Raw genomic sequence first — 25,076 nt, forward strand, 5'->3', positions numbered from 1 at the left:
CTGGCAGGCCACCCCCTTTGTATACCTTTGAGTAAACAACTTTCGCACATGCACATCATATACAAGCTAAAGTGTTACTTTAACCCCAAAGGTTCCGATTTGCCTTCAAGTGTTATATTTTTATTATTTATTTATTTGATTTATTTGATTTCTATACCACCCTTCCAAAAATGGCTCAGGGCAGTTTACACAAAGAAATAACAAATATTTTTCCATTTACACTCTTAAGACTTCTGGCTTGTGGCCTTGGTTTCCCCTTCCCATTGAGACATACCTTTAATCAGTGCCATCATAAAATATCCTCAAGGCATGGGGTTATCTACCAACAGCTGCAAGCTTCATTGATAAGGCGTGTATCATAGTTAGCTAAGTGCTGTGCAAACCAACCGTGCTTTTTGGCTGTTGAGAGCTATTGCAAATAATATTCCAACAACATCCAACTACTAACCAGGCCTGACCCTGCTTAACTTTCAAGATCAGATGAAATCAGGTGTGTTCAGGTTAGTGTGGCTGTTGGCCGCCTATACTGTCAGGAGCCGAATTACATTAGGAACTGCCAATGGTCATATGAACCTACCCAAGCATTGAGAATTGCCTCATAGGCCTTGCTTTCTGGCCCTTCACTGTCTCAGTTTCAATAGGCAGCATCGGGGGCTTTTCAGTGGTGGCACCAAACATCTGGAATACCCTTCCCACTGGAGCTTCATCAAACACCTTGTGCTTTCTGTGAGTTAATTGAATGGATAGTTCTGGAGGACCTAGCTATAATTTCCCTATACTTCTGTTGTGGTTGAGGGCAACATAGGAAGCTGCCTTATACCAAGCCAGACCATTGGTCCATCTAGCTCAGTATTGTCTAGACTGGCAACCAGTGGCTTCTCCAAGGCTTCAGGCAGGAATCTCTCTCAGCTCTATCTTGGAGATGCCAGGAAGAGAACTTGGAACCCAAATGTTCTTCCCAGATCGGCCCCATCCCCTAAGGCAGGGATCCTCAACGTTGGGCCCCCAGATGTTATTGGACTTCAACTCCCATAATCCCCAACCAAAGGCCACTGGGGCTTGGGATTATGGGAGTTGAAGTCCACTAACATCTGGGGGCCCAACGTTGAGGATCCCTGCCCTAAGGGGAATATCTTACAGAGCTCACACATGTAGTCTTCCATTCAAATGCACACTATGGCAGACCCTGCTTAGGAAAGGAGATGATTCATGCTTTAAACCACAAGACCAGCTCTCATCACAGTAGGAGTTGATAAAGTTTAAACTTAATATTCTAATGTCTTACAACTGTCATTGGTGAATCAAGACCTACTATTGTGGGAGAACTTTGGTTGTGTGTGTTTTGCTGGTCTCTATGATGTGCCCCCCCACCCACTGATTGTTTTATTTACTGCCATTTTATATAAAAATAAATAAAATAAAATAAATTTTCATTTTTGCCATTTCCACTGCTGGATTGGGCTTTTATATTGCAAGCAGTGTTCTGTATTCTATATTGTTTTTATGTTTCTCTTGTAAGCCACCTCATGATACATTATTGTCTTAAAAAGGAGGGATAAATATCCTTTCAGTAAATACCCTTATTGAATAAAATGGCCAGGTCCTTCCCTCCATCTCCATCCACATAGCAACACAGTGAAATCTGGTTTCCTCGCCTTTCTGTGACTTCAGAGCAGCTCAGCCAATCACTGCCACCATCTCAAAATCCCTCAGCACATTGCAATGGAAATGCAGGCATCACAGCACTGCCGTATGCTGTGGGCTTGCTTTGGAGCTTCAGGGAAGGCACAGGAAATCTGTGTCCCAGAGTTGTGTGAGTGAGTTCTCCTCCCCAAGCAAGACAATAAACTAACCCTTTTAAAAATCTGGTTTGCAGTAACTCCCTCTGGGAATCAAGATACCTTTTTATTTAGCATAAGCCATAATCGTCTTTATAGAAGGTGAATCTCGCCACTACAATGACTGATGGATTTGTATAATTACACTCTGCTGAGCATATTTCTAAACCTCAAAGTAGCTTTTCCAGTGCTAACTATGGGTGCTTACCATAAATATTTCTAACAGGCAACTATTGTATTTAATAGCTACTAAATCCTCAGAAGTATTTATTAAGAGACACTTGGCAATTCATGTTTAATTACTTCATAAAAGAAACAGAAAAAAGGGAGCAGAGGAAGAGCTTGATGCTATACTAAAAGGAGGAAACGACAACTAATCACAATTAAGAGGAAGTCCCAGGCTATTTAAATGCTACAATCCAATTATATCAGGTGAAATGAATTACTCCTTTAATGCTGACTTTATATGAAGATACCTCCTTATTGCTCTCATTAATAATCATCAGACATCATTTTAGTCCATATTGGCTGCAATAACATTTCTATTAGCATCATGGCGGAGCAGGGCTGACAATTAAAATAAAAAATAAATCAAGGCCAGAACTGAATAAACGTAATTATGGTTCAGAAAAGAGCTTTTATGACTATTTGATTAGTCAACTGAACAGTACTTATCTTTTAAATCTTAAACTTCAGCTCAGTGTAATTTTCGGCTTGCCATTACGGTTGTCACTGGGAGACAGAGATACTGGCAACAGATGGACCCCAGGGTCATTGAGCAGGCAGGGAAGGTGCCAGAAGTTATCCGTGGGTAGGACTGAGCCATGGAGGAGAATGGTTAGAATATGTAGGGTAACAGGTCATATGTGTTGTCATACATAACTCACCTTTCCTCTACCGTGGAAGGTAAGGTGGCCACATGCACATGGGGTTTCCAGGTGGTCTCCCATGCAGGCACTGGACAGACCTGGAACAAGGTTGATGCATCATGGAGGGCTGTGGGCCACCTCCAGCCTCAAAGGCAGGATGCCTCTGAGTACCAGTTGCAGGGGAGTAACAGCAGGAGGGAGGGCATGCCCTCAACTCCTGCCTGTGGCTTCCAGCGTCATCTGGTGGGCCACTGTGTGAAACAGGATGCTGAACTAGATGGGCCGTGGGCCTGATGATCCAGCAGGGCTGTTCTTATGTACAAGGCTGCATCATCATGTGAAAGGTTGCTGCATCATGTGCCTTCAGATCATGCCCTATATATTGCTCATTGTGTGATCTCTACAAGATCTATATTAGCCTGGAGCTCAAATATCTAAAGGAGCCTCTTCTCCCACAATCAAGAGTTACAATGGCAATACCACCCCCCTTGCTACCATGGGCACCATCTCACAGGCCTCCATAGGAAGATAGGGAGCTTCCTATACCAAGGCCCGGTTCATACATAATGGGAAACAGGAGGTCCCTTCACCTCCAGTTCAGGGGCATAGCTAGGTGAGAGGGGCCCCGTGTTCATCCCTCTCTCTGGTGCCCCCCCCAGATTGAGGTAGATAATGAAGAAAATAGGGTGGGATGATGCTGGAGGGCCCCCAAGAGCTGGGGGGCCCATGTTCTTTGAACCCTTTCATTCAATTATAGCTATGCCCCTGCTCCTGTTCCCAAACCTGAATGTATGAACGCGGGCAATTATGGTTCAACAAAAAAATGGACCCACAGTCCCCTAACTCCATTTGTCACCTTCGTTTTGTAGTACGTTTTGCTTCTAGAAACTGTATTTTGGTGGCGCCGGAGATACGACTGAACCTGGGATCACACAGTTTGCCTTCATCGCAAACTGTAGTTGAAGGAGGAAGCGCCTCCATCGCTCCGCCTGCTTTTGGCTGCGCGGGCTGTCCTTCAGGGAAGGAGGAAGCTCGTACAGCCAGCTCCACTGTCTCTCTGCAGTCTTGCTGACCACAGATTTCTTTTATTTTTGTTTTGATTTCTTTTCCACCAGGCATTTGCCCTTTAAGGTGTTTTTTTAAAAAAATAAATAAATCTCAGATGCTATTCTTGTTTGGTACACCAGCCTGAGTCTGTGAATTGGGTGGTATATTAAATCCCTTAACAAACAAACAAACAAACAAACAAATGTAAGCTGCCTAGAGAACAATTTGTTATGGGGCGGCTGACAAATAAAGTTGTTTATTACTATTTTTATTATGTGGTTTTCTTTTTTCAATCTCAGTGTATGTGCATGCGCCCATGCATGGACCCGCGCATGCACCCACACACTTCAATTCTCATTGCTTTTGCTGGATCTTGGATGGACAAAGGCAGAAGAACTTCATTGCCTTGCCAGGCTTGCCTGCCCTTCCTTCCTGAGGTTTGGTCCGGTGTTGTGGCAGAATCTCTGTCTGCTGTTGATTTCCAGTGTGAGATTTGCTCCATGACATGTGTCTATCTATGCAGTGGCACAGTGCACTGTCGACTATGTGCATTATTCTGCATGTACACTCAAGAGTCAGGGGCATGTGGTGGGCCACCGTGTGAAACAGGATGCTGGACTAGATAGGCCTCCGGTCTGATCCAGCAGGGCTGTTATTATTTCCTGCTGGGGGAGTGGAGAGGTGTGTGTGGGAGGAGAAAGAGTGAGCATGGAAAAACCTTGTCTTGCTTTGCTCTTTTTCCCATCCTGGTGAATGATCAACCTGTGTTGCTCAAGTTGAAGCCAGGACCCCACACTTCTCACTTGATTTGGTGTGTGTGTGTGTGCGTGCCAACGTCAAGCTTCTCCTAGGATGCCAAAAAGCCTAGGGCTGGTTCTGTGTTTAGTTTGTCCCTAAATCCAAGCCTCCGACCATGACGTCCCTCCTGGTTCAAATTCTGGAATCCTTGACATTCTGAGAACTGCTGCAGAGTGGCGATTCAAAGTGCTCAGGAAGAGATGCTCCCAAAAGGTGGGGATAAGTTTGCAGGCAGAAAGGAACTCTTTTCCATGAGGCTTACCTAAAACAAAGCCTGGACTGGTGCCAACTGCAATCACGCTCAAAGGGATACGTGAGGGTTTTTGGAAAGTTATAAAACAAATATTTGATCAAATATGCATCATTATCAAGTTTTCACCAGGAATGCAGAGAAATTCTACTCTTGGCTTTCACTGTTTGATGCAGAGAATTGGCGAGAGGCTAATTTACACAACAAAACAGTGAGAACTATTCTTCTTTTTTAAAAAAATGGGGAAAAGGTAACATGATAACAGCGCCTATACTTTTTCAATTCTCCCAAACCTTGCCTGAAAACGTGAATTTAAAACTTCTTATAAACACTTCAAAAGTTTTGTATTTTTAAAAGACAACGTAGCTGAGAATCTAATCCCCACTGCCACCCTCAGAAAAACTTTAAAAAATTTTCTAATAATCTCATCTTTTAGAAACACTGCCACCTGTGCCTTGGAAATATGATTTCAGTCAAGTTTCAAGCTCCTTCGGGAACAGAAATAACAATAGTTTACACTTGGGCCTGAAAATGTTAGCATTTGAAATAAAAACCTATATAAAAGTTATTTTGTAATTTAAAGAAAAGTATCACCAAAACTGCATTTTCTGATCCACTTCTAGCATGAAATATTTCCCACATTACAATATTTAAAAAGCACAGGAAGATCCCGACATTTTATGCCAGTGTCCAAAATCACATTAATGCAAGCCAGGCTTACTATTTTTGACTCCTAAACTACTGAAGAAGACAGTAAGATGGAAACATGCTTTCGCAACTAGAATTATTGTTCTTCAGGTCTTTCTTTGACTGTAATTAGTTAGTCTGTCTTCAGAATATCAAGAGCTTAAAACAATCCCTTGATGTTATTTGTCTGTAGTTTCGTAAATGGTAAGATTGTTCTCATGACCTTCTGATGGGCTGGGGAGAGAGGCAGGCGGGACACTGGGGGTGGGGGGGAAGAGAGGAAAGCACCCACCTTCCCCACAGATGATCCAAAGTCGATCCCCAGCCATGTGGCTCGCGCACCCACACAATGGGTGCTGCTGCGAGCCACGTGACATTCTGGAGGCCAGGAATAAACGTCCCGGCCTCCAGATATCCCACAATGCAGCACATATCAAGCTTTGGGGATTCCCCCATGAACTGGGCATTCTAGGCACCCGGCTCTGTCTTTGCTTGGGCTGGGTAAAAGGGCACACTCATGCCCTTCTATCTATCTATCTATCTATCTATCTATCTATCTATCTATCTATCTGACATATTTTTATACTGCCCAAAACTTGCGTCTCTGGACAGTTTACAACAAAAACCGAAAAGTCAAAACATTAGCTAAAACAGAGAAATGACAACAAAGACATTAAAACATGGGTTAAAATAAAGGACAGCAAAAACTCAGGCAAGAGGTTGGGTAATATTTCTGGGTTATCCGGGGAGGCAGCCCTGAGATCAGCCACGAACACTCAGCACTTCAGATGAGCAGCCCTACTCAGTTTGAGCTGTCCAAGCAAGGGTTGGGTTGTGGGTGTGAACAGCCTCATTTTACGTTTTGATTTAGACAAATGCTCATCAGTTTCTGTTTGATACTAAAGCAATTCCATGTCATCTCTATATTAACCCATTTATATGTCTTCTTATTTTTGTTCCAGCTTCAAAAGCCGCATGTATCACACACATAATAAAAAATGCAATAGTGTTCAAAAATGGCAGATCAAACTCTATAGTACCATAGACACATTGTTAAGGATCAATCTAATGATCAGTGGACTGTTCAAGGATCTCTCCAGTGCAGCAGCCTTCCTGCTTCCCTAAGTAGCCAATCAGATGCCTCCAGGATGCCACAAAAATTGATGAAACATCAAGGGAAAGTAGAAATCCAACCTTTGAACAACAGAAGAACTCCTTACAGCATGAAAACTACTATCACAATGAACATTAAACTGAAATAATAAAACCAGATGCTGCTTTGAAGTACTACTTCCTGCTTATGGCTATTTTACGACCATATTGCTATATTAAAATAAGAATTACTATATCAAATATTCTTCTGTCCATTGTTGGAGAGCAAACTAGCAGTTTTGATGAGACAGATCCACCCCCACCCCCCCAAAAAAGACAGAGTAGGATAGGCAACCTTGGCCCTCCAGCTGATGTCGAACTACAATAAGTTGTGCCTGGGGATGATGGGAGTTGTAGTTCAACATCAGCTGGAGAGCCAAGGTTGGCTACCACTGGCTTAAAGGATAGCTGCAATTCCTTGCAGTTTCTCTTCTTCTCTTTTCCACTGTAGGGTTTCTCACACACACACACACACACACCCCTCCCCCCCATGTGTGGAGAGCTGTTCGTAGGCTCTGTACACATTATCACACGCAAGGGCATGGACTAAATCATGCCCTTAGGTAGTGTAAACACTTGCCTTGTTCAATCCTATTCAGTGCCACAGTTTCCCCAGGCTGCTGAGGAGGGCAAGTGAGGGCAAGTGAGGGCCATGTACATGAATAAGCAAAAATTTTCTCAAAGACTTCCAAAAATCACTAAAAGGGGGAGCAATTTTTTTTAAAGATACTGCCACAGTGGTTAACCCTTTTAGCTCAGGTGTAATAATGATAATTCCTTAAAATGCAAAGAATCTCCTGATGCCCTTGAGTGGCATTATAATACTTTTATACATGATTGTTTTTTCTTCCTATGATATTGGGTTGCCTTGGTTTCTGAAACCTGTAATAAGTGGCAGATGAATGAGTCATTAGGTCCTCACAAGCTTTTATCCTCTGGACCATTCTGACCCCTTTTGAAAATCTCTCTCTCTCTCTCTCCCTCTCCCTCTCCCTCTCCCTCCAATATATTTAAGATGTATAGTTTGTTTAAATCTTTGCAGTGCTGGCAGCCAATTCTTTTCTATAGCCACCGAGAAAAGGAGTTTACAAGAAAACCAAATGGGTAATCATTTTTCCCCATCAGCAACGAGCTGTGACGTCTGTAAACTGCATAATAAATTAGGTATTTGGAGATAAATGAATTTACAACAAACAATTACCGGGCGAAAACCCCACATCTCCCTCTCCATGGGCACAAGATCTGGTAAAAATCAGCCACAGGTAGTTAAGTGATTATAAACTGTAAAAATAAATCAACCCCATATAATTGCTCCAAGGAAAAAATTACCAACATATTTAACATTTCAACAGTGCACCCTTTCCCATATCCATTTGGCATTATCTAATTACCTTCACATTTCATTTCCATCAGTGATATGACCTGTATTTTCCTTTTTATAACTGTCAGGGAGGGAAGCAGGGAGGTGGAGTGTGCAAACCGTGGGCGATAAATCAACCTTACCATTAGGACTGAAATAGCTCATCACGGCACTTCTAAATCCGGGATTTATAAAGATGTCTAGGCCGTATAGCACACTGGTGGACACCATAATAAATTCATGCGCACGCTGCCAAGGCAAGCTAGTTCATTATGTGGTGGGCTGCCGGCCATTAATCTAGCGGAGAGAGATTCCCGGGAAAGTGAGACTGCTTGGGAAATTTATGCAGACTAAAGTTACCCATTTCATTATGGATTTAATCTGCTCTTTCTGCCAGAGTGCATGAAAGGTTTTTACAGTTTAGATCAAGTGCTTGTAACTCCCCACTTTATATTATTTCTTCAACAATAATGTCCTAATTTCTTCCTCCAAAAAAAAAAGAAGAAAAAAGTCTCGCAGCTGAATGCCTTCACGCTTGCCTTCTCCTAATATTACACTTGATAAAATATTTATACAATCAATTGACAAAGGGCAATTTCCCCCCCTTAAATGTTCTATTAACATGTAAATTTTCATATGATCTTTATCTCATATGCAAAGTGGGGCACAAAAGGCCTTCACCACACATGCACATGCGCGTGTACACGCGCACACACACATACACACCCTGCCTGTTTAACCCTTTGAATATAGATTAAAATGAGCTTGGTGTGGTCTTCTTATTCATAGCTACACCTCCCACCAGTCCCAGAAGCCCTGAATTTAAATAACCATTGGAAAGAAATGTAACTCATAATGCAACTGGGCATCCTCTTTGGGGTGTGTGTGTGTGTGTGTGTGTGTGTGTGTGTGTGTGTGTTCGCCTTGTGATGCGGCAATGAGCTTATAGCACACCGTGGCAGGCCAGCTGCCCAGAAACAGTCACCAGTGGTAGGAGCAGTGAGCGGAGGTGGTGGGGAGAGCAAGTGGGTGGCTAGGTGGGTGACAGGGATGGGGAGCAGCCACTCAGTCACCTGCTCATTCACTCCGATGACAGAAGGTGCATGCGCAACCCTGGGGGCAGGGGGCACCCACGCAGGTGGTGCATGACCCAGAACAAGGATTCTCAAGGTTGGGTCCCCAGATGTTGTTGGACTTCAACTGCCATAATCCCCAGCTCCAGTGGCCTTTGGTAAGGGATTATGGAAGTTGAAGTCCAATAACTTCTGGGTACCCAACGTTGAGAATCCCTGACCCAGAACATCAATGCCCCTCCCCGTCGGGTACTCTAGGTGACTGGCTAGAATCGAACAGCCCTGTGGACGATGTCTGTGGAGTGAATCGAACTGCCCTGTGGAGTGAATCGAACAGCCCTGTGGAGTGAATCGAACAGCCCTGTGGACGATGTCTGCTGCCCTAGCAGGAACAGACAAGAAGCCCTTCCTTGAGAGCACGTTGGCAAGAAAGGAGCTAGTAGGTCCCCACCCGTCAGAATCTAGAGAAGAGCTGATGAGCCCAGAAGATACATCAGTGCACCCAGGTCATTAGAATCACATTGGCCAGCATGTTGATGGTGATGGACACTTTGAAGATAAGTTCCTGGAGGGATAGAGGGAAACAGAGTTCCCATGAGCTCTAGAGGGAAAGAGATGGCATTTAAGGAGCTGCACGAAGAGGCCAAGGGAGATGAGCTGAGCAGCAGACAATTGGGTATCCAGGGAGACAGAGCTAACCGGAGGGGAGAAGTCCTAATGGGAGACAGACCGTGACAGTGTTATGACATATGTACAATGTAGGCTATGCTTGAATCAATGGAGTTATACACTATGGATCAAAGAAATGTGGAGGGGTCATAGCTCAGTGGAAGAGCAACTGATCTGCATGAAGCAAGTTCCAAGCAAAGAACAATGCCTGAAATCATGGAGAAACTGCTGCCAGTCAGCGTAAACAATACTGACATGACATAGGAAGCTGCCATATACCATGGGTCTATCTAGCTCAGTATTGTCTACACAGACTGGCAGCGGCTTCTCCAAGGTTGCAGGCAGGAATCTCTCTCAGCCCGATCTTGGAGATACTGCCAGGGAGGGAACTTGGAACCTTCTGCTCATCCCAGAGCAGCTCCATCCTCTGAGGGGAATATCTTACAGTGCTCACATGTGGTCTCCCTTTTGTATGAAACCAGGGTGGACCCTGCTTAGCTAGGGAGACAATTTATGATTGCTACCACAAGACCAGCTCTCCACTACAGCACCACTGCAGCACCGTTGGTCCATCTGGCTCAGTATTGTCTACACTGACTGGCAGCAGCTCTCCAAGCATCCAGGCAAGAGTCTTTCCCAGCCCTACCTGGAGATGCTGCTGGAGATTGAACTTGGGACTTTCTGCATGCAAAGCAGATGCTCTACCCCTAAGCCACAGCCTCATATCCTTGGACCCAGATGTCCGGGTGGTACAAGGAAGCTTATTGTTTATTTATCATCTATTATATTTTTATGCCGCCGGATATATACATCTCTAGGTGATGTGCAAAATTTAAAATATTTTTTAAAAATCAGCACAGATTAAAATACACAAAAGAATTAAAACAGTAGCATAAAACAATTATTAAAACAAATTATTCAAATTATTCAAAGCTTCCTCATCATTCCATCTACATTAATGAAATTGTAGCCCAAATGTATCCCACTTCCTGTGTGTCTTCTGAGTCCCCATTTCTGGGTGTGACCACAAGCTCCATAGGTTCTTTTATTGTTGATAGTTTTTTTAATTATTATTGATAGTTTAATTTAATTAAGTGGGAAGCCACTTGGAAGCCACTGGGTGTGCACATTCATGTTGAAAATGGGTACAAACATTATCGACAAATGACTATGCTACTTCACTTCCCATACTGCATAGCAGAACCTGAGCAGGCCACGTCTGAAGCATCTGACATACTTCAAAAGGAAGCTCCATTATAATCCCATGGCTGAAGAAATAATAAAAAGTTATGAAAAATGAGTAGGTCTTCAGTGACGCCTGCCAATTTTTCCTTACCAGAGGGCAGAAAAAGACAGCCATTTAAGCTGTTCACAGAAAGAGGTGCCTTCCAGCTGCTGGCAAAACTGACTCTCCAACTTGCTGAAGTTAAACTACAGTGGCATTGCCAAAAGTGTGTGCCAGCAATACTGCCCTTGGGTACTTTGGTGGGATGCTACCTACAAATGGGACATATGTCCAAAATATACACAGTGACTTGGAGAACAGTCAGAATTCAAAGACATGGTGTAGGCAGCCATGTTAAACCAGAAGATAGTGCTTAATAACCATGACAAAGAATACACATATGTGTTTTCTTTTTTAAAAGGGTGAACATAGTACATTAACAAAACAAAAACAACCAGCCAATCCAGGTTTCATATGCACCGGTTGTCCCTGGTTTTTTAATGAGCAGAACCCTTAACAAAAGTCTCTTGTCTGTTTTGGCTTCCCTTGAAGACTCAGTTATTTCTCCTTTGGAAGAACCCAAAAATTTGGATTTTTGGAGTGAAATTTCAGTGCTAGGCCTAAGAATGGGCTGAAGCCTCCTGAGAAATTCCACTTGTCTTGTAGAAACACATTCTTTAAAAGTAAAACATATATTGTGGACAATATGTCATCCATTACAAAAGTTTAACAAAATAAAACAAAAAAAGGTAATGATACTTATACAGAATTATAACCATAAAACCAAAACACTATGAAATTCCATAAACCAAATCAGAACTTTGGAGGGGGTCCTGTAGGCCACTTTAGGGTAATCACTCAATGCAGGAAACCAAGAGGTATCATGTCTTCAAGTTGTCTGGCTTCTACTTGAAGACCTCCAGCGAAGGAGAGCCAACCACTCTACACTTCCTCCTGCAATCTTGGCCAAATATTTTTGACTCGGCTTTCTGGCAAATCTGCCAAATAACTTCACTCCTTTTGTGATAAATATGTACTTGTACTTATGTTACAAATAAGAAGACTAAACATTATTTCTTCCACCGCCAGATGTCTCTTGAACACAGAAAACACCCTGACAGTTTCTGGGAATATCATGAAGGGGTGTGCAGAACCGGTTCGAACTGAACTGGGTTTGATTCAAACTGGGTTCAGCTGGTTTGAACTCGAACTGAACCAGCCTCGGAAAAAGGCAACCGGTCTGAGTTCGAACCAAACTGAGCCCAGTCCGTTATGGACAGGTTCGACCTGGTTCAACAGGCTATGCCTGTAAAGGAGACTCCTCCATGCAAGCAAATGTAAAGGGGAATTCCCTATGCAAGCCAAGGGGAATCCTGCCTTTAAGAGGCTTCTAAGGGTGGCCAGGGTGGTGGAGTGGTGAGAGGGCATCTTACCAGTGGTAGTGGCTCCTCTAAACCTTGGTGCTCCCCCCAGCAGCATGACCTGCACAGCAGCAGCACAGTCCTGGCCTCTGCACATGCACGGAAGTCATGCAAAAGGCCTCTGTGCATGTGTGGGAGCTGGAACTGCACCACCGCCTCACAGGCCATGCTGCTGGGAGGGGGAGCACTGGGGTTTAGAGGAGGCACCGGTGCTGCCTGTCATGTACCTTCTTGCCATCCCTGCTTTTGAAGGCTGGATTCCCCTTTGCTTGTAATGGGGAATCCTCACCAGATTCTGCTTTACAAGCATAGCCCCTTGAACCAGGTTGGACCAGGTTGAGCCAGTTCAATTCAATGGACCAAACAGCTCGTCACTTCAACCGAACTGGTTTGCAGACAAGCGGCCCGGTTCAAATTCGGTTCAGATTTTAACCAAATGCCAATATCTGGTTCCGTGCACACCCCTGTCATACATAGAGGCTGTTCTCATGTTCTCTCACTTGTGTGGGGGCATTATAGGAGTTCTGGGGACCAGGGAGATGCTCCCACCCCCCCGATCCTCCATCCTGCCTGAGGAGGAAGCTGTGCTTCTGGGTGCATGATCTCTGTACCCAGACTGTGGGGGAGGTAAGCTTTTGACGGCTTCCCCCCCCTGCCCCTTTTGAACCCTTTCTCCGGTTCGTGAGAAAGGGCTCATAATGTTAAATGTCCTTCATGTTTTCTGTACTACATACACCTTGGCAAACACACACCAGCATTCTTCTCTCTCTCTCTTCCAGTTATGCTATGGGCATGAAAGCATATACCTCTAAGACCATTCCGAGAACAGGAAATGCTAAATCATATACACACTGTTGTCTGCCGTAGATCTTAAACAGCATCATTGCATGCAGTTGGTCCCAGTTTCAACCCCAGGCACCATCCCCAGGTAGGGCTGGGAGCGACTCCTGCCTGAAACCTTGGAGATTTGCTGCCAGTAAGTGTAGACAATACAGAGCTAGATAGCCCAATGATCTGACTTGGCATAAGGCAGCTTCCTACATTCCTAAGTATGGAGAATTTCCAGTTGATTTTCACTGATTCTGTATTCTTTCCTTTTTTTTTAATTATTATTTTCTGACAAATCAGAAGTACTTCCTTTTCAAAGCTCTCCAATGTTTTTTAAATGTCATAATGGGGAAAAACAGTGCTCAATCTAAGTAACAAAAATTGAGAGAGAAGCAAGGTAGGACTTCCATCTGATTCATATTCTCTCTCTCTCTCTCTCTCTCTCTCTCTCTCTCTCTCTCATAACACAGATTACCAAACACTAACAATATGGGGAAAATGCCTCATCCCCTCCGGTTTGCCTGCTTGAGCATTTTATAAATAAATAATTAAAACAATGGCAAGCCCCTTTGCCATCCTGCCCCCCCCCAATTCCCGCAGCACCTCGGCTCCTTAAACTGAATCATTTGCCTCAGCTTGTGTATTGTAAAACCCATTCTCCAAAAGATTATGGGCCTTTAAGTGCCATCCAGGCCTGAAATATGACTCTGGGGCTTTGGGAATGGTTTTGCATTCACAATTGCGAGGGAATATTCTCTTCTGGCTGCATTAAGAACTACCGCTCTTCAGCGATCATGGTGCAAAGGAATTGAGTCGGGGTGGGGGAGAGGAAGACGAAAGAAAAGGAGGGGAGAGAGGGAGAGAGAATGGAACTTAGCAAGAACAGAGGCACTGTTTTGGTATGCAAACATGAATTCTTTATAGGCTAAAATGCATTTGTGATTTAAGAGGAAGATGCATATTTATATTTCTACTTAAAATCTGCCCAAAGCAAATGAACACCGAGCGCTCCTTTAAAAGTTGAGGGAGCCATTTGCAAGAGTATGCAAGTGGAAAGCACCACCATGTGAAGAAGGCCCCATGGGAAATCAATCTGCTCCCTTTGCTCTCCACAATAAAGCAAAAATAGGCTAAACTAGAAATTATCAACACCTCATTACATGTAAAACCATCCACATGTAATGCCATCAGGTCCAAAGCCCTCCAAGTAAGGATGCCCAGCAGACACTCTTTCAAGCATCATGGCTGATGGACAACTTGTGGTTGTATACATTTTTGGAAACCCTAGCCAACATAACAGGATCCCCAAATTTTTGGTAAAGTTTGGATTTGCTCTTCTTTCATTGCTCATGGTTTTGCAGGACACCCATCCTTAAAGACCAAAATCCCGGAGTTAAAGACCAGTTAAAGACCAGATCCAGTTAACGACCAAGATCCCAGAGTTAGAGACCAAGATCCCATCCCAAGGAAACCACCAGCACGAACGGGTCACATTTCCTCCCCTGTGGAAGTCAAAAGGTCATAAGTAAACATTTCTTCCCAGTTGACAATGAGAGTTGTCCACATTCCTAGAATGTTGGAATTCAAATTTGCCCTGTTTAAGCATTCAGTGAACACAGGGAGCGAAGCACTGAGATTTCACCCTCAACTTCAAAGTCTTTTCAAAGTTAGTCGTCCCTCCAATTTTGTATGGCTTTAATATGGCTACTTGAGTTCATGGCTGATCTAATCAGACTGTTAATCACATTATTTTTCATGGTATTTTTCTTGTACTTTTTTGCGGGGGGGAGGATTAAGCTTACAAGAGCTCAAGTGAGGCCCATGATTCCCCCCCCCCTTCAAATGCCTCTTGGAATGGAGCATTGTGAGAAAATCAAAATGGCAGCAACCAGCAGCACAAAGCTATGAAGAGCTTTGGTAAGTTATACAGATGTGCATGGAACCGGCGGGGTGTGTGTGTGACAAGGGTAGAGGGGGGATACCTTTAAGGACTGGAGAAGGTGCACTAATCCCCTCCCACCACAATTTCCTCACTGGCACTACAGTATAAAAGGGCCATAAGAACATAAGAAGAATCTGCTGGATGAGGCCCAAGGAAGCCCATCTAGTCCAGCATCCTGTTTCATACAGTGGCCCACCAGATGCTGCTGGAAGCCTACAGGCAGGAGTTGAGGGCGTGCCCTCTCTCCTGCTGTTGCTCCCCTGCAACTGGGATTCAGAGGCATCTTGCCTCTGAGGCTGGAGGTGACCTATAGCCCTCTGACTAGTAGCCATTGATAGACCTCTCCTCCATGAAATTATCCAAACCACTCTGAGAGCCATCCAGGTTGTTGGCTGTCACCACATCTTCTGGAAGAGAATTCCACAAGAATTCCACATGCATTGTGCCCAGTGGGGTGGCAGTGTACCTACTTGCCTCCCTGTTGCCTCCTCAGACTGTAAGTACCCAGCGTGTGTCTGCACATCGCACTCGCTTGCGCCCGGTGTGTGCACACGTTCTGGGTACTTCCAGTCACTTCCAGTCCGAGAAGGCAATGGGGCAGCAGGGAAGTATGCTGCTGCCCCACCAGACCCTTTCAAACTGCAGCTCTGGTGAAAGCCAGTGTAGTGTAGTGGTTAGAGTGCTGGACTGAGACCAGGGAGACCCAAGTTCAAATCCCTATTCAGCCATGATACTTGCTGGGTGACTCTGGGCCAGTCACTTCTCTCTCAGCCTAACCTACTTCACAGGGTTGTTGTGAGAAGAAACTTAACTATGTACACTGCTCTGGGCTACTTTCAGGAAGAGAGGGATATAAATGTAATAAATAAATAAATAAATAAGTAAATAGATAAGTAAGTAAGTAAGTAAGTAAATAAAATGCAGCGGTGGCGGGGGTGGGTGGGTAAGGGCACCCTCCCCAGTCCTTAAAGGTATCCCCCCACCTTCAAACTGGTTGAATCGCTCGTCTTTCAAACTGTATGGAGGCCCATAAAAGGTCCTCTGAACAGGTTCGTGCACATCCCTAGCTGAATGCCTTTACCGTGGAGTGCATGTAGTCAGTATGTTGGACTGAATGAGAAGATTCTAAATGAAGGCGGTTGTTAACTGTAACCAAAAGGACGCCTTAACATTTCAATCACTATTGTGGTCTTTTAATATTGATTAGGTAAAATATAGCCCTGATAGCGTTTGGTCAATACACATATTTATCATCAGCATCTTGACAGGTTTATTGCATGCTTAATGTTTCTGTCTTTAACTGAATTATGCTTTCCCTTCCCTAAAACAATGAACTAAGGACTGGAAATCATTGTCAGCCTGACAAAAATGCTGCCTTAAAAAAAATATTTCAAAAGTATTTAAGGTAATTGGGTGGCGTGGTTATAACAGCACCTGGCAGACTCTAATTGAAGCAACTCAACCTTCTGAAGGTCTTTGCAAAATCTGAGATGCCTTCGGTTTGGTACACATGCCCCAAGAGGATGTGTGGATATGAGCCCTCTTCCTTCTCCTGTATGGAATAGAAGATATGGGAAAAGGCCACCATCAGCGCATCCCAAGTCTTTGGGAGAGCCTGAGACACATTTTAATTAACCAATCAATTAACTAACAATGATATAGCCTTGCAGAAATCAATGGAGCCCCAAACTTGGAACGTCTTTCCTTCTTCTCAACATATTCTTTAATCCATTTTTGGCAAGCTTCCTCATTTCTGTTTGATTTAGATGACTAGGTTATGGCACTGTGGCTCTTGGATGCATTAGCCTTCAAACCAGGCTAGAGGAGGCCTGGTAAATCAAAAACGTTACACTTTCCCGTGGCTAATTTACATGGGGAAAGGAGAGCAATGCACACTCCTTGGGTTTAGCCCACAATAAATCACCCAAGCCACTTTCATAACACTCTTTGGGCTGCTACACACCATTCTCCTATCCCACCACCAGCGTGTAGACTCTGCAAATGGTAAGATGCAAGAAGCAGTCTTGGTTCCAGGACTAGTGTGGTCAGCTCTGGGAATCAAACATTCTAGTACCTAGGCAGGGACTGTGGGGTGTTGCTATCGATGTCTGCTGGGTAGAGCGCAGAAGATTGTTGGTACATGAGCAACATCCACTATGAGATTGCCTGTTCACCCACATTGCACACCTGAAAAAGTGGTTTAGAGGAGTCTGAGGAAGTCTCGGGGAGGAGCAATGGTCTTGCAGTATTGAGCATGAATTCTTCTTTCTGCTAAGCAGGGTCTGTCCTGGTTGGCATTTGGATAAGCGACTACATGTGAGCTCTGTCTGCTGCAAGATATTCCTCATGGGAATATGGCCATAGCTCAGTGGCAGAACATTTGCTTACATGCAGAAAGTCCCAGATTCAATGCTTGGCTTCTGGTAGGGCTGGGACAGACCCCCTGTCTAAAACCCCAGAGAGCCTCTGCCAATCAGTGTAGATAATGCTGACCTAGATGGACCAGTGGTTTGACTCAGTATAAGGCAGCTTCTTAAGTTCCTATAAATAAAATAAATTGTGTGTATAGGCAGCGGGGGGGGGGGGATATCTGTAATCCTATCCACTGTGACTTTAATCTAATTCATATGTACTGGGAGGAACCCCATTGAATTCAAGGGACTTAGTTCTGAGTAAGCATGCACAGAATCCAACCGCACAACATGTACTCATATGAGATTTCCAAATAATGTGAAATTGCACGATGAGTTATTCCTAGATGGTTGTACAATCCCCAGGATTAGTAGAGATCTTGTGGGGGGGAACCCTTCATATTCTAAGAAGCTATATTCAAATGTCATGAGCAGAGAGAGAATATTTAAATCTTTAATTAATCTTCCGTTCCCCCACCCACTCTTCTGTCATTTAAACAATAAACACAATAAAGTACATACATTTACATTACGGCCTCTTTACTGCATTATCATTAGATGCCAGGCATTTAAAGATTTATAGTGAAATGTTGTTAGGCGGGTAATTATGACAGGATTTTATGTAGAGCATGTTGGAAAGCTAAATATAGTGGCTTTATATCGAAATGGGAATGAACAATGTGGAGCATTAAAGAAAATACAGATTTCACTTAAAGGAAGCTCAATTAAAAACACAACTGCTTTGGATTACACCTTCCTTGATGGCCCAATTTTATTTTATTGACTTCACACCTTTCTTTCATAATAAACTCCAAGGTGATATAAGTTTCCAGGTGGTCTCTTGCCTACCTGCTTCGCTTCCACATGGTTGCTGCCTCAGGTGCTTTCAAAGATACCCTGCTCCTAGGGTCAGACTTAGACCAGATAATATCCTGTTCCAGGCCAAATCTGAGAAAGATAAGACAGACCTTGGATAGTTCCAAGGTAAACAGAGTTCAGGACCTTGAAGAGCTCCAAACAGACAATCAATAGAGTTTGGTACCACAGTATAGATGGATGTTGCTCCAGCAGATGCTTGGAGCTGGCTGTCAGCTTTTATAGCTGCTTTAGGTAGAGGGGATTGGTCCTTCCCTTCCCTAGGGAAAGCTCTGTTGTTTAAAGGGACCTTGTCCAACATTCTAAGCTCTGGCTCCAGCAGTACTGGGAGACTTCTATTTGGGCTGCCAAATCTCATCAGAGTTAGAGGATGGGCTTGTAGCTCAGTAGCAGAGCTTTGCATGTAGAAGGTCCCAGGTTCTATCCCTGGCAGCATCTCCAGGTAGGGCTGGGAGATACTCCTGCCTGTAACCTTGGAGAAGCCGCTGCCAGTCAGTATAGACAATACTGAACTAGATGAACCAATGGTATGACTCCTCATACACAATATGAGGCAGCTTCCTACGTTCCTCTCAGACCTGGAACTTTCTACCTCATCCCCAAGGGAGGTGGGTGGATCTTGGATTCATGGATACTGATATATGGTGCCCCAGGTAATGAACATCTTTGGTGCCCTCTCCATCCAGAACACCACCCCCCTTAAACTGCATTTGTAATTTATTTCACATTTTGGTTGCATGATCCTGGCACATCATCCCTTCCCATCATACAATATGACAAATCACAGGTCAGTAAATCTGGATTCATCTACACTTATATAAACAAACAGCAGCAAATTGTTTCCTCTAACCTCATGAAAGCTTTTAAGTTAAATGCCTAGCACCTTAGGTGGTCATCTGGACCACCTCTCCATGCCTGGGATCATAAGAACCCCGCTGCTGGTTAGGCCAATAGTAATCTTCTCCAACACTCTGTTTCCCTCAACAGTCATCCAGATGTTTCCAGAAAGCCCCAAAGCAAATCAAGGCACATACTTTTGATTTGGAATGTGACACATTCACATAACAGCTGATCATCTTCACACTGACCTGTAGTACTGGTGTTAGCAAGATGACAAAGGATGTCATAAGATGTCCAAAATCAGATTTGAGTCTAGGGGTGGTCAAACTTGGCACTCCAGCTGTTATTGAACTACAACTCCCATTTTACCCAGTCACAATAAATTGTGGCTGGGAAAGATGGGAGTTGTAGTTGAACAACAGTTGATGGGTCAGGTTTGCCCACCCATTTTAGCATTTAGTAGCCTTGCCATTTTGGGTCACTAAGCACAGGCGCATTAAACCAATGTCAAGACATCCATTGATTTGATTTCAGAGGCCCAATTAAAATACAAAAATCTAGCTGTTAATAATGCTACTACATTTGAACAAAAAGTTGACAGCTTGCTCTTTTCTCGCCTTCCTTTACGGATCTTTTACACCTCTCAGGAGGACTAGCTGGGCGATAAGGAGGTCAAACGAAGGAATAAAAGGCAACTATCCCAAAGTCCAAGAGCACAGGGGAGAAAAAAGAGCTGTTGGCATCTGACATAATTTATAACGCCAAAGAGCTCGAAACAGGAAAAGGTTGATGTAGTAATAACATTAGGAGGAACTGTAGCCCATACAAGCCACTGTTCTATAATGTGCCAATCAATAGCTCTTTTATTAGTAGGTGCAATCAATGTACAGGAGACAGCCCTAGCCAATTAAGCTTATCGACTGGCTGAGCAGTTGCAGGAAACGCTCTTTCCTTAGTTTTGTTTTCCTTTCGGCGAGTGAGAAATGAGCTCTACTTTTTATCATTGGATTCCCACCAAGCCCTCTCCAGCAGTTCCTGGAGAGAGGAAATGCTGACAGAAAACAGACAAGGGCTATCTTGCGATCCATGAACCTGGGGTCAGCAGAGGGAGGCAGGCCAGGCAAAGGTCCTTCACAAAGACGACGGGGGCAAGATGAGGAAAGTCAGTCTTCAATAGGGTTACCAACTATGCCTAGAGATTCTCATCCCCAATATTTTTTACATGATCAAGCCATTAAATATTCCAGGAGGAGAGCTGGTCATGTGGTAGCAAGCATGAATCATCCCCTGTGTTAAGCAGGGTCTCCCCTGGTTTGCACTTAAATGGGAGACTATGTGTGAGCGCTGTAAGATATTCCACTTAGGGGATGGAGCCATCGCTCAGTGGAAGAGCACTTGCATGCTTGCATGCAGAATGTTCAAAGTTCCCTCCTTGGCATCTCTAGATGGGGCTAAGAGAGATTCCTGCCATGGAGAAGTTGCTGCCAGTCTGTGTAGATAGTAGTGAGCTAAATGCACCAATGGTCTGACTCAGTAGAAGACAGCTTCCTATGTTCCTATGTTGATTGCTTCCAAAGGTCACCTGGAGACTGGCGCCAATTCCTGGAGACTTCAGGGTGACCCTGGAGGATGGGCACTCCTCATCTTCAAGACTGGTTATTCTCAAACTCCTGATCTTTGAAGGACACAGGTTTTTCTTTTTTTCCTGAAACCCAGACTGAAAGCTTGCTTTATTCTTACAGCCCCTAAGCTTTGTTTTTAGACCCCAATTTTACTGTGTAGTTCCACAACTAGATAGCTCTTTTATTTTATCTATCTATCTATCTATCTATCTATCTATCTATCTATCTATCTATCTATCAAATTTATATAAACTTTTGTCTCTGGGCGGTTAACATAAAACAATTAAAACACATATAAAAAGTTAAAACAGTTCAACAATTTAAAATCAACCACAAAATTAAAACCAACAAATTTTTAAAAGCTGAGAAATCTTGGGTGAAAAGATGGGTTTTCAGATGTTTTTTTTAAAAATTGCCAGAGATGGGGAGGATCGTATCTTAGTAGGGTGCGCATTTCACAATCTTGGGGCAGCAACTGAGAAGGCCCGTCTCTGTGTGGCCACCAAATGAGTTTGCGGTAACTGGAGATGGACCTCCTCAAGTGACCTCAATGGGCAGAGGGGCTCATAACGAAGAAGACGCTCTCTTAAATACCCCAGGGCCTAAGCCATTTAGGGCTTTATAAGTTATAACTAGCACTTTGTATTTTGCCCGGGAACCTATTGGCAGCCAGTGTAGCTCCATCAGCAAAGGAGTAATGTGGTCTCTCTCTCTCGACATCTTCATGATTCTCCTGAAATGAAACTAACAAAATGTCAAGAAGGAAAAGTAATATGCTGAAAACAGTGTGTAGGTTGCCCCTGAGTCTCCAAGACTAACAGAAGTAATGTCTTATAATAATTATATCATTTCATTACCCTATATTTATATCTTGCCGTTAGATCATCGGCGGATCTCTAGTATGCCTCACCACTGGTGCTGCAGTTGGCAAGAATGCAGAAATGGACTCCAGATGGAACCCATGACAAAAATATGTCATATAATGAAATTTCATGTATGACAAACTTACTTTGGATTAAACTAAATGGAAACCGCAGCCACCTTACTGGTGGCTGAAATTAGGATCGCATCTACATTAAAGACACTGATGACTTCAAGGCTTTTCTTGTATAAAGAGACCTCATAAGGTATCAGACTTTAGAAGGGGGGGGGGAGGAAGCCACTGGATATAGAGGGTGCCTGTTTTAATAAATATAACAAAAATGCCAGCAATCTAAAGATTGACAGGTTGATGTGTAGTGGTGATGAGCACCCAGCGCTTTAGATTAAACCCTTGGGGAGTGCAGAAAACATGCGACTTTTGAAAACCATGTCCAAGAAATCCAGCTGGGAGGACAGCGGAGAGAACTCAATATTTTATGCACTCAGATTTCATCAACAGTATGAAGTGCTCAAGGAGTTTTTGTGTACCTCTATTTACTCATCATGGTGGTGGGGGAAAGAGTTCCCTAAATACTTACCAAAAACTTGTTCTCTGAAGTGGATTGTGGGGTTAGTAAGGCTTTGACTCCAGTCCATCTCCGCATCTGAACATACCCAGATCTCTGGGTCAGGATCCAATGATGCATTGCCCGAGGGGAGGGGCAGGCAGCCTTGGCTCTCCAGCTGTTTAACTACAAGCTCCATCATCCACAGCCACAATTTATTGTTCCTGGGGATTATGGGTCTTGTAGTTCAACAGCTGGAGAATCAAGGTTGGCACTCTCTGTCCTGGTGGAGCCTTCCAGAGAATCAACTGCAGCCTGGCTATCCTATTGAATTGATGGGTTTGGATATCGATACAACCCTCGGTAGCACCATGCAGCAGATGGGCACCTTTGGTTATTAAAAGGGGTCTTTTATTTTCCCATTTCAGTTCTTCATGTGAGATTTGGATCCAACACAATTCCATTCAGCGGTGAAGAGGAGACATTGTGTTAGGCTTAATTATCAAAGGCCAAAAACACAGCAAGCAATCAATCATTTTGTGACATGTTCTTGCTTTTGCTGTTTTGGGAAAAAATGTGTGTTGGTCTTGTAAAAAGGTGGGTGGGGTGTCAGAAAGGAAAAACCAAATCACTCTTCCTCCTTCTGCCCCCCCCCGCCCCCCACTTTTCTTTAACAGAATATCAACATATCAAGACTGTAGGGAGATGAGTGAAGCATGTTCATTTGTTTTCTCTGAAACTAAATCCAGCTTTTTTCATCTTTCTCTCTCTCTCTTTTTGGCATGCCAGGATGGAAGTCATTTTAGATGTCTTTCACTGTAAACATAATCTTCCTGCCAGAGTTTGCATTATAATTAAGGCGGATTTGAACAGTGAGAGAGCTGTCATTTCTGAACAGCTTTACTTAAGAGGAGCAATTTTTAACTGCCAGATAAATGATCCACCCCTTGCATTTCTGTGGAACACTGACATCCAGTGGAAATTTGGGATTCTTCGAGAGGCCAAGTACCCAAATGTGCTCAACAGGTAAGAACGTTAACAAGAAACTGCCTTGACACATCAGATGAAAAGATCCCTCTCCCCACCAGGATTCCATTTCCAGTTGTGACCAGTCAGAAATGTCACAGGCCGGGCATGATGGTGATGGTGATCCCTCTGTTGTTGGTCGTCAGCACCTGGTAATTAGAGGTATCCTGCCTCTGACTATGGAGGCTCCATTTGCAGAGGATTAGTCCACCCTCCAAGTTAGATTTTCTAATCTTTTTCAAAGCTGTCCAAGCTAGAGGCCATCACTGCATCCTGCAGAGGTGAATTCCTTAAATTAAACACACATTGTGTGATAAGTTAACCTTATGCCAGAATTTTCACTGGGGCATCTTGAGTTCCAGTATTATCAGAAAGAGCTGGAGTCGGGGCGGGGGGTGTTCATAGCAGCATAAGGACATAAAAGGAGCTTCAATCCTCCACAGTGGCCATGATTCTGGAAACAAGATCTGATGTTTCTTACATAGGAAGGTGCCTTTTACCGAGTCAGACCGTTCATCCATCTAGCTCAGTATTGCCAACCCAAACTGGCCGCAATTTCTCCAAGGTTGCAGGTGGGAATATTTCTCAGCCCTGTCTGGAGATGCCAGGCAGGGAACTTGGAACCTTTTGCTCTTCCCAGAGCAGCTCCATCCCCTAAAGGGAATTTCTTACAATGAAATACCCCTAAGCAACTGGTATTTAGAGGTATACTGCCTAAATAATCTGTCTTTTAAGGCAGAGGTTCTCAAACTGGGGTCCCCAAATTGTGTCGGACTGCAACTTGTATCATACCCAGCTAAGCTAACAATGACCAATGGGAATTGTAGCCCAACAATGTTTGAGAACCCAAGTTGAACTTCTGTTCCAAGGCATCAGCAGTCACTCCTCCCTAGCTTTCTACCAAGACATTTACACAAGAGGTTGAGTAGCGTAGGGCCCTGTCCTGTGGCAATGCACTCCATACCTCCCTCCAGACTGATATGGAGCCATCGATGGGCCATTCAAGGTGGTATTCCCATACCTTAAGGTGCACATCCTTAATTTAATGTGCTGCAGCATATGTGTGGAATCACCTCAGGCACCCACTCACTTGGGCTCCCAGGATTTTGACCTTCCTAGAAGGCACCTAGAAATGTCAAAAGATATTTCACACAGACCTCTGCAGAGACACAACATGAAGATTCAATAATGGCTCCCAAACACATTGAATTGTTTGGAATTCAACCTACTGATCCATCTAGATTAGTACATAGGAAGCTGCTGTATACTGGGTCTATCTAGCTCAGTATTGTCTTCACGGACTGGCAAGAGCTTCTCCAAGGTTGCAGCCAGGAATCTCTCTCAGCCCTATCTTGGAGATGCTGCCAGGGAGGGAACTTGGAACCTTCTGCTCTTCCCAGAGTGGCTCCATCCCCTAAGGGGAATATCTTCCAGTGCTCACACTTGCTTTCTGACCCTCCGGCTGTCCAGCGATGTCCCCCCAAACCTCTGATTTTCATTCATGTGTATAGTGCGGAGCAACAAATTGGCAGCAGGAAATATCTGAAGTCATTTATGGCTACACAGGAACTTCAGATAAGTAAAAAGAGCCCTACTTTCACCCCCCAAACAAAGGAACTGGGTCCCTATGACCCGACCACAGATATGCACGTTCACAAATTGAGAACCTGTGAACACCGCGTATTGCTTTAACTGTGAGCAGTGTGTGTGTGTGT

This window comes from Hemicordylus capensis, chromosome 9 (assembly GCF_027244095.1).
Source record: "Hemicordylus capensis ecotype Gifberg chromosome 9, rHemCap1.1.pri, whole genome shotgun sequence".
Classification (NCBI taxonomy): Eukaryota; Metazoa; Chordata; class Lepidosauria; order Squamata; family Cordylidae; genus Hemicordylus; species Hemicordylus capensis.